This window comes from Halichondria panicea, chromosome 13 (assembly GCF_963675165.1).
Source record: "Halichondria panicea chromosome 13, odHalPani1.1, whole genome shotgun sequence".
Lineage (NCBI taxonomy): Eukaryota > Metazoa > Porifera > Demospongiae > Suberitida > Halichondriidae > Halichondria > Halichondria panicea.
In genome coordinates this window covers 3,130,826-3,141,738 of record NC_087389.1, presented here as the reverse complement: position 1 = coordinate 3,141,738, position 10,913 = coordinate 3,130,826, and the positions used below count along the sequence as shown (strand labels likewise).

Below are 10,913 nucleotides of genomic sequence, written 5' to 3'. Positions count from 1 at the left end.
GTTTTCTCTAGGAAGAATATTTAAGAGGATGCTACTATCAAGTCAGTGTATTAATCAAGCAATGTCTTCAGTACCATAGTTGTAGTCGGCCTTGCATTTTGGAAATTATTGAACAACTTGATTAGACTAATATCTGTTACCGGCATGCATGCTTGTAGTGAAGTAATTGTATGTGTTGATATAATTGTGTATTATTTGAGCATATAGGTTAATTGTCCATGTCAACTATAATATTGTAGAGACACATAAGGATTAGCTATGAGTCGGACCTCGCGTGTTGATCCAGTCTCTATATGTTATGGTTGAATAATTAATAATTTAGGCACTTTGTGGCATATAATATAGGTCTATATACCTGTGATGGTTAGCTGTAAAACCTGTGTGTGTGTTGACCTTCCCAATAAAAATTTATTATTAATCGTTTAATCAACAACGTTTCTTGCACAAATTAACACATACATACAACTTCACTTTTGCATAACATCTTGGTCCATACCTAAGTTTAGAGTTCATCACGATTGGAAAGTCCACACAGCATCGTACACAGTATGCCAATTGCCAACAAAAAAATCTAAACAAAAATCTGTTAAATCAAATGATTTACTACTAGTACGTGGCACACTTCTACCTTTACCACTAAATAAGTATCTAAAACATCTAATTTAAAATGTACAGAAAATTGGCACTTAAACTGCGTACAACTTCCAACAGGAACCTGCCCACATTTTCGTCCACGACCTGGTTGTGGATAAAGGTAACATCTGAGTGAGTAGATAATAATTATAATGTATAGTAAGTGTTAGAATCACTGCTGCACTTACTGAACGGCAGATTAAGATCTTCAACAGGGACCCAGGACGACTCGCTCAATGGATAGCCTGACCACTTGACTAAATACTCAGTTCCTTTCTGTTTCATGCGTGTATGCATATCATAAGAAATATTCATAACCTGTAACATTTATACAAACCATGCATGATACATCTATGTACAAACTGACTGCACTATACCTTGGCTTTTCTATACCTTGGCTTTTCTATATGATGAAAGATATGTTCTACTTGGAAAACCCCAGGAGGTAGTTCTGAGACTCTGCTAAAGCTAAGTTGAAGTATCTACAGAGCTAAGAGAGTTGAGAAATGTGTAGAATCCTTGACTGGGTCTCTCTCTCTTTGACATGATGCTTTATTAATTATAGTTATGATGACTGTTGTGTCATGAAACAGGATATGACACTGAAATGAATGACGTAACACTATGAATATATTTATAACTGTTATATTAGAGTAAATTCGGTATGTCTGCAACTGTGTGTTCATTACTGGCCATGAGAAAGAACCTTCAAATTGACTCTGCCAGAAGCAATAATAACAACACTACGTAGAGTACAGAACATTTGGCTTTGGTTGGGAGAGATATGTATTCAACTCGGAACGTAAAAATCGGGGACAACAAATCCGCTCCTTATTTGTCGAAGTGAGGAAGTGAGGAGGGCTTTGACATGAGACATGTATTCCAACAACTATGCCTACGTTGAAAATATTACACAAAGGGAGGCGATGATATTCTAGAACTAGAACAAGGAACGTCAATCAACACTCAATTAAGAATACCTCCACCACTTCCTGAATTTACCAACCACTACGCTACGATAGCGTATCAGGAATAACTAAAAACACTCGTGTGTATATGACTTATGACAACTTAAAATCCCTTCCTAAGGCTCTTCCTAATAAATAACTTATGCATTTGCATTGACATAAATAAACATGTGTAACGTGTATGACATGTATCTAAATAATTATGCATTGACATAAATGTGTAACCTGTATGACATGTAATTACAACTCTCGCCATTATTTCCAAGCATGTTTGGCCTCAAAGGTTCCCTCTGGCGTTAGAGAAAGATTCCACAACGAGTTCAATTCATTGATTATTTTTTTAAGTCTATAGTGCCTTGGCATTATTTTGTTTACATATTGCTGCCATCTCATGGTATGCTTGTCCAGATATGTGGTACATACAGCATCATATGTATCAGTTCTTCTTCTGATTTTCCCACAAATTCTTCACTCAGTAGTGATCCGTCTTCTTTGTTCTTCTTTGTTCACAACAGAGACGCCTACTGGCACAAAACCTTCATCACCCAGAAACGTGAGAGCATTTGAACTCCGCTGCTTCTTGAGTCGCCGTTCATGCCTCTTAGAATATTGCTCGGTTCGCCTCTTCCTCCTAGACAAATCACTCGATGCTTGGACCTCCCTTAGAGGTGTACGAAGATTATCATTTCCCACATTTGCTTCCTCTTTCCCACAGGCAGTGTGGAGTTTCGGGCTACATAGTTAACTCTATTGGTTAACAAAGTAGCGAGTCGGTCTGAAGTTATTCCACATTGCAGTAGCCAATCACGAACAGTGCCTTCATTGAGACTTGTTGAGGACTCACTGGCGATGTCAAACAGAATTTGGCTGTATGAAAGGAGTTGAGCATTTTAAGCAATAACTCATCTGCTTAACTAGCTCATGATTCAGATCAGATGCATGGTGCTATTATAGCTAGCTATACACCATTACTTACTTTGGGATGAGGTATGAGTGTAGGTTGGGGGTAGAGGATGAGAAAAGAGATAGAACTGTTGATAAGAGGTCCATAGGTCCATGGTACTATTGTTGACACTTTGGTAGCTGGTTCACACCTTAGGTAAACGTGCTGGCTCACTGGATACTAGTTCCCTCAGAAAAAATCAATCGGCAGGTAAACGCAGCTTCAAAAACTTAAACTAGATTTGCTGTACCCTTAGGTCATATCCTGTTCAATATTACTCAGGCTTACAAAATGTTCAGGCTTACAAAATGTTTCCTCATGCCTGTAATTAGAGAAATATTTTTAGGAAGTGGTAGCCTATGGTAAAAGTACAGTAAAAATCACCCATGCTTATTTCCAAAACGGCAGAGACAGCTTTTATGTCAGTTAGACAAACTTTGTATGAGCACGTAGCTAACAAGATGCAGAATAAGATGGTTGGTTACAATTGTTCTGTATTTCCAATGTTTTAATTCATTCTCAATATAAATCCTGCAGGGACAAAAATGTCCTCCATGTCCTGATATGATCACACCACCAACCTGCATTTCGCACCAACCTGCATTTCGCATTTCACAACTCATAGGTGTGTCTGCGGAGACAGACCAAATTTGGTGGGAAATTCCTCTCACCCTCTTAAAGATGTTTTATAGCTATCAACGAGTAGCCATACGTAATTTTATAGCACGTTTTATAGCACGAGTAGCCACCGCTGCATAAAGGCTAAATGCTTGTACCCAACTCAGTACGGTACAGGGATCCCGTCACTCTCTTTTTTCCTCCTCCTGAGATATCTTTGAGGACTTGATTATTCTTTTTACCGGGACCACGGGCAACGCTTCCCCGAGGACAAATGGGACGAATGGAGAGACGGCTACGGGTCAATCTCTGTCTAGTTCAGGTCGCTCGAGTCAGAGGGGTAGGTGCTCAGCCATATTGTATGCCCTATACACAGTTAATACTCAAAGACCTCATAGACCTCATATCACTGCCACTGCGTAGGGCCCACCTCACTCTACTCTCGCCGCTCACGGTACATTGTGACTCATCATGCTATGTTACCTACCCAAGTAAATTTGGAGGGAAGTCTTATTACCCAAGTAAATTTGGTACTCAACCAGAGGGTCTTGGCTTGTTCTTGAGGAACTAGTGCTATAAAAACAGGGATGATGTCGTGAAGTAGCTCACTCGATAAGTTCTTTGGGCGTGTTGTCAGCAGGACTGACAAAGGGAGCCAAAGATGAGCAGTGACCAAAGATGAGCAGTGATCGAGCCTGATCATGAAGACACGAGCAAGCCGGATTTGAAACGACCAGGCCCCACTGTGTTAAAGGAACACTCCGCATTATATTTCGCGCTCGCAAATATTTTTGTGGTTGCTCCTATCCACTAGCGATCACTCAAAAGCTGGGAGGTACTCTAGCGTTATCTTTTGAGTTAATTACTCTATGTCAAAGTACATTGCTTGACTTGGCGACGGATAAGCTATACTGTTCATAAACGTTTGCTCCTGTTTCAGTATACTTTTAGACACACCACGGTTCATAGTAAGAGCTATTCTTTTTTTTATAGCATTTATTTGTTTAGTGGCTGAGTGGCTTAGTCAAGCTAGATTCTCTTTACTTTTTAGAAAAATCAAAGTGAGCAGGTAATGAGCCTGCTGACTATAAAAATAATCCTTTGTAGCACCCTATAACGCTGAGTGTTTCACGCAAACATTTTTGTTTCCAATCCCTCCTACTGTTGTCTGTAAGGATTGGAAACGACCAGGCCCCCCTGTGTAAAAGGTCAGCGTTATATTTTGCGCTCTCATATATTTTCGTGGTTGATCGTTGTGGGTGGTTATCGTTGTGGTTGATCGTTCTGTGTCTGTTTCTAGCTCACTCAGAAGCTGGGAGAGTGACAAGCTCTGTCTTTACTCTGTTTCCAATTTTTATTGAGTTAAGCTAACTTTTCTCTTTCCCTGCTGTGGAGCAAAGTACATTGGTTATTATGTATCTAAGTGCTACATAGAATGGCTTGATAAGCTTGCAGTATAGTCCTTCAGTATAGTCCTTCAAACTCACGACTTCATGCTACTCTCCGGTCGATGGGTCGATGGTGTCCAGGGGAGAAGGAAATTACATGGACCCTCCATACACTCGACACAGACACAGAGCTGCTCACCAAGTAGTTTTATAGTAGTAGCTAATAATAATGATATCAACGTACATGTATATCAACGTACATGTACGACTTTTGCAATGATGTGAAGTGTGTAGTAAAAATGGAAGACATCCCAGATGCATTAATTGGGAACGAAATTGTGATAAAAGGCAAATCACCGCTGTGTTTGGATGCTCTTTATCTGGAAGGTTTCTACCACTACAGCCAAGGTTCCGAAGATTTATTTTCCTGAAAATTGGCACATAACTTGCACAGCCTGATTGATTATATAACAAAGATTATAGTTCCTTATGTGACTGAAACACGTTCTAAATTGAACCTTGCGTCTGATCATCCGATTCAAAGGGCATTTGGTTGACAATGTTCGTAGAGTAGATTGTTAGAAGAAAATTGAAATTGTATTTTGTATGTGGTCATTCCAGCTAACTGTACTGACAGGCTTCAACCACTTGATTGAACCCTTTCCCGGCTTTGGACGACATATGTTTTGCACGCTGTAGGTACCAGCACATGCGCATTGAGCTGCTCTTTCACGTGATATTTTCAACATCTTGCTTCGAGGTACGCTTCGTGCAGTACTGTCGAAAGAAAAGTGACCGTTTGATGATGACTTCAAGATCTTCGTAGTACAACCTCAGTGGGGTTCTAGAGCTGCTAGACAGTGATAATATATCGATGCTTATGGCCTTGTAGAGTGAGAGGACAGTGACTGGGATCGTAGCTAGGTAGGAAGCTACCTCAAGCTAAAATAAGGAGCCTGAAGGAGCTGGACCAAGTTTCTGGATCTGGTAAGCATTTGTACAACTTCGTATAATATTGTTTTGTACATAATTGTGAATGTTTGTAAACAATCGCTAATTAGTTGGGGGTGGTCAGTTGCTAGGTAACGATGATGATGTCATGGTACCCCCGGGGTCTGGGCTACCTGTAGGAAATAGTTACGAGTGATTTCAATGTATGGTTCATAAGATATGGATTTTTAAAGAAAAACATGTATTTATTCTGTATAAATTTCAGGAGTGGTGTGGTGATATCGTTTGCAAGCAACTAGAGAGTGGAACCGAGGAACCTGTTGATTTAAGGTTAAGTGTGATTGAACGGCAATCGATTCGAATCTCATCCTGAAATCATCATCAATTGCATTTAGAAATTCTGGACTTATAATAATAAAATAGTTTTATGTTTATATCATGTTCTGGGATGGAATGGTATCAACAATTTTACAGCATAGGAAATAAATTGATAGGCTAATGGGCTAATGCATGATACAAGATGACTACTTTGATCAAATGAACTTTGATCAAATGAAACACAGGTGGGACTAGTACCATTAGCATAGCAAGATGCGTTGCAAAAGCTATGGCAAAAAGACCACAGTCCTTTCTGTTTGTGAACATCAGCGTTCTTGAAACAAAGGCTATTGTTTTTGAAAATGTTGCTCAGAATATCTTTATCGAGTGAAGAGAATATTGAATCAAAAATGTTAATTTCACCTTTAGCACATCCTAACGTGCTGACAGTAATCCAGTGATTACCACGGCAGTGGAGAAATTGTTGCATACCCAATTATCGTACACAGTATGTCCAACTGGTGAAGGGAACTGTCTCTTTAACAAATTCTGTGCTGTGATATAATCGTCATTTAATAGATCATTTCCAAGGATCTTCTGTTTGTCTGTTTGTCTTCCATATACAAAGTAATATTTTCGAGGTTTGTCCAAACATCACTGCATAGGGCTGGCCGTTTTGCAGGCATATCCACATCAATATCACCTGTTGCATCCTTCTTACTACTACCTGTACCACCTCAGCAATGAGGGCTTTTACCTTATTAATATTTTGACGCTGTCCAGAAAAAGTGAGCATACACGGGCCCCCTTGGGGAAGATCTGTAGAATATCTTCTGCTGTTATTGTTGAGCCACTTCTTCTTAGAAATAGAGAGCATGCCCTACAACAACAGCAGTTCCTGCTCTTGCACTCCCCTACTAATGCATTCCATGTTCCATGTACCCTGATAGACATGGTAGCCTCATCGATGCTATGGAGAATGTATCCATGATGATAGAACTCAACTACGCGAGATAAATGCCAATGCCACACCCTCTTAATTTAACTTTCACACTTTCACGAAATTTAATACCGCGAAATTTTCCAAAGAAGACAAAATAATATTAAATTGCACGAAATTTTAAACCCTACTCACCAGTTGCAGCAGTTGCAGCAGTTGCAGCCATATCACCATATCACACTTTCTCAAACACCAAAGGATTCCAAACACCAAAGAACCTCAAACCAAAGAACCTGGTGATAGTAGTTGCCGCAAAACCCAGCTGTTCATGAACATGCTGCTCAAATACAAATAGTGTTTCCTGAGACACTCCTCCCACTCCTCCCACAGACCACAGAAATACAGGTAACCATGGTTAAAAGTATGGCATAAAACCAGGAGCCCATAAATAAGAGAAGGAGCGGCTGACCACGTTTGGCATTTCCATATAAAAGTAGTTGAATCCCTACACGTGTTATGCACAATACAGGTTTGCAAGCACTTAGTCGCTTCCAAACAAGGAAGTGCGGTTTCACCGGCAATTACGAGACGTGTATACGTTGAAGTTAGCACCCATTTTTTTAATATTTCATTGCAAACACTACCATACAAACACTACCATACATGTAGGTTATCGCTAGGGAAATCGACCAAACCCTATCCAAGTCTCTTCTTGAAAACAGGTGCTACCTTGCAAGAAAAGTACGTTCCTTTTATTTGTATGCTTATTGCCATTGTTACCAAAAGATATACTAAATCCTCCCCAAAGCTCTCAAGAGTACTACCAGGCCTCCTTCCAGATCATCCCCATCTAATCCGATACATCATAAAGTCATCTAGTGCTGTGAGGAGTTAATTCTTAATTCCCGAAATGCGTTAAAAATCCGAAGGTGCTGCCCAGTGTACACGAGGCCTTTATTCCGGCCGTGTTCGCCTGCTAATCAAACTAATTCACTTAGACATGTGACATCCGCCTAGTGTAATTATCTCTAGCTATTATAACAGAGAGTTCCATAATTCAGTTGCAGAATTGACAAGAAGCACTCAGTCATCTAGTTGATCAAAATTAGGCTTACAAGTCTGATTTTTTTACAAGACTGATGATCCCACAGACTGATGATCCCACTGATCGGAAGAGTTACATTCTAAGGTACCGCAATCATTGTTCAACCATGATTGCATGTGCAGCACTGTAGGCTAAGGAGTGGATTGAACTATTTCTGAGGCTTCCAACACAAAAAACGTCACTCCTTATATGCACACTACTCACTTTGTAAAATTGTATGGGAATGTCAAGCAGTTCAGTGGACAATGTACGGTTTGGCTATCTAAAAAACACATACCTTAATTATACATTCCTTATAGGTGTTGAAAAAAATAATGATGACGCTCGCCGTAACTACTTTTCGAGTAATTTCCATGACCTGATCGGGGAAATTCTGAACTTACATCAGGTCCATCATCGAAGCGACCAAGACTAGAATAGCTACACCTACACACCTACACTAAATGTGTATGTTTGTTGGTTTGATGGTCCCTACCTTGACATTTCATCACTATTATACTCATTATGTTTATACTCATTCTGAGTCTTTATCTTTTGTACCTCTGCAATGCATTTCATCACCACTAGTAATCCTGCTAGACTTTGGATGCTAAATTTAATCACGTAATTAATTTTTTTGTAATAATAATTATTGCCCATAAATTATTGTTTAATCAATGCTATTTTACCTGAAAAGTGATAGGTATGAGACGTACTATACATGTATACCAAAGATTTGATATATTGGAAAAAATCTGAAGATATTTAATTTATGGTTTTGGGTGTAGTAGTGTAACCAAATACAAGGTGCTACAGGCACATGAAATTCTAGAATCCTCACATGATATGCATATAACACATGGTCACAAAAAGTAAGTTACTGTGCTATACAAGGAGAGTAAAATATTACCATAATTGTCCCATAGACTGTATGGCCATGGGTATCAACACAAGCTGTGTCAAATTTAATGCTGGGTACGGGCCTGGCCTCCATAATGTCCATAATGGCCTCCATAATTATACTGCATGTATAGCGGGTATATTTCGTGGGATAAACTTTCGCGGATTTAATTTTCGCGGAATATAGTACCCTTTTGCAATCATGCATGCATTAAATTCGTGGGTATAAATGTTTGCGGTTACCCACAAAAATTACCCGCTATATATACGGTATGTCGTGTTCAATTTTACATTGACCCTTGCATGCAGGTACATGCAGCACCCACCAATTACAATGGAGGCCACACCCCCTCTGCTGCCCCCACCCCTCACCCTACCGTACGTTAAGCAAGAGAACAGGAACTTAGCAAAAATAATCACGACAGCTCAGATCGCTGTCAAGCAAGAGAACAGAAACTTAGCTCAGATCGCTCAGTCTGAGCCAAAAATCCCCCATCAAATTTTTCCGTTATATGGTATGTATTATGTGCTATGTTAATCTTCTGTGTGTCAACTCAAGCATTGTCCATATTGTTGTAACATTGTGTACCACGTATGATTATTTTATCTCAACTCCAGGCGGTGTGTTGCTGTACTAGAGCTAGAACTTAACATTGTTTTTTACTCACTCAATTACTTTTACATAATGTAGGATAACTGTTCTCTATTTTATTTGCTAAACCACACCCAAAACGTCATATCCGGCCGTAATATACGTATAAAATTACATTGAAAACCTTAAGCCAGCACCAGATCACGACATAATTACATGTAAGCGACAGGATAAATCGTTTCAATTTTTATATGCTTGGCTGACCACTTGTGCTTTGCTTATAACAGTCAGTTGGAACACATAGCATTTGTGGTTGGCAAAAAATACGTTTTAATTATTCATAACTCTAATTGTGTCAGACACAATTTTGATGTTCTTTATCAGGGAAAAACACAGCAGCTTAGTCCTTTAAATCTAAGCTGCTTTTGTCCCTATAATATAGGGCAGCTTAGATTTTCATTACAGCCTTACCAAGGGCCTCCAAGTGAGAGCAGGATAGGAGCTAGGCCTGCTATATCCTGAGCTTGAGCTGTACTGTATGTTCAGCCTTCTTTGTGTGTACGTGTTTACTTGTACTCGTAGATCTATGGTTTACTCCAGTTGATTTTACTCCAGAGATCACTCACATGATTTTTAGTGACTTGTTTGGGACCCTCCTCTGGATCTACCTATGCTTAATTTTTATCCCAACTTTGCTAGCTTCAGGCAAATTATGTGGGCACTTCCATGAAATTTTATTGACAGTTTTCAGTACAGTACGTCATAAGCATCATGATTCCATCGGAAAATGGTAAATAAACGGTAAAGCTAGTATAAAAATAGAAAAAAATAAGATTGACCTCATTTACTATGGAAAGACCTGTGCGTATACTGAGTCCAGACATTGTCGTTGGGCAAAATCCAGAATGATGGAGACAAGAGAATAAACCTAAACCTCAAGATAAAACTAACATTGATGTATTATTATCATGGTCAGTATGTGCTCAGTGTATATTCTATGTGTGTACCCATGCGTGCCCCTTGTGTTGTGTGCCCATGTGTGTGCGTATGTGTGCGTGTGTGTGTGATATGCGTGTGTGTGTGAGTGTGTGTGTGTGCCCCTGTGTGAGCGTGTATGTTTGTGTTTGTGTTTGTGTGTGTGTCCCCTGTGTGTGTGTGTGTACCCATGTGTGCCATCCTGTGTTGTGTGTCCTGCGTGTGTGCGTATGTGTGCGTGTGTGTGTGTGTGTGTGCGTGTGTGTGTGTGTGCGTGCGTGATTGTGTTTGTGTTTGTATGTGTGCCCCCTGTGTATGCGTGTGTGTGTGGGTGTACCCATGTGTGCCCCCTGTGTTGTGTGTGCGTATGTGCGTATGTGTGTGTGTGTGTGTGCCCCTGTGTATGTGTGTGTGTTTGTGTGTGTTGTGTGTGTGTGCGTGTTTGTGTGCGTGTGTCCCCTGCGTGTGCGTGTGTGTGTGTGTGCGTGTTTGTGTATGTGTGTGTCCCCTGCGTGTGCGTGTGTGTGTGTGTGTGTGTACCATTGTGTGTCCCTGTGTGTGCGTGTGTGTGCCCCCGGTGTGTGTGTGTGTGCCTGTGTGTAT

General features: G+C 40.1%; 2 long non-coding RNA genes across 6 annotated transcripts; one reads left to right on the top strand and one right to left on the bottom strand.

Annotated features, from left to right (window-relative positions):
• Positions 1 to 407: 407 nt before the first annotated feature.
• LOC135346665 (uncharacterized) lies at positions 408 to 3,063 on the bottom strand. Its single transcript, XR_010398082.1, has 4 exons — positions 2,578 to 3,063; positions 1,027 to 2,468; positions 822 to 909; positions 408 to 738 (listed from the first exon to the last, which is right to left on the bottom strand). It is a non-coding gene; the product is annotated as an uncharacterized LOC135346665 (long non-coding RNA).
• A 245-nt stretch (positions 3,064 to 3,308) lies between these two features.
• On the top strand, positions 3,309 to 10,428 carry LOC135346670 (uncharacterized). 5 transcript variants are annotated; one of them, XR_010398088.1, is made up of 5 exons: positions 3,309 to 7,164; positions 7,429 to 7,948; positions 7,995 to 8,111; positions 8,164 to 8,715; positions 9,053 to 10,428. It is a non-coding gene; the product is annotated as an uncharacterized LOC135346670 (long non-coding RNA). The 5 variants fall into 5 exon arrangements; XR_010398090.1 differs by having other exon boundaries at positions 3,309 to 7,500; positions 7,568 to 7,948; XR_010398089.1 differs by having other exon boundaries at positions 3,310 to 7,642; positions 7,821 to 7,948.
• Positions 10,429 to 10,913: the final 485 nt, after the last annotated feature.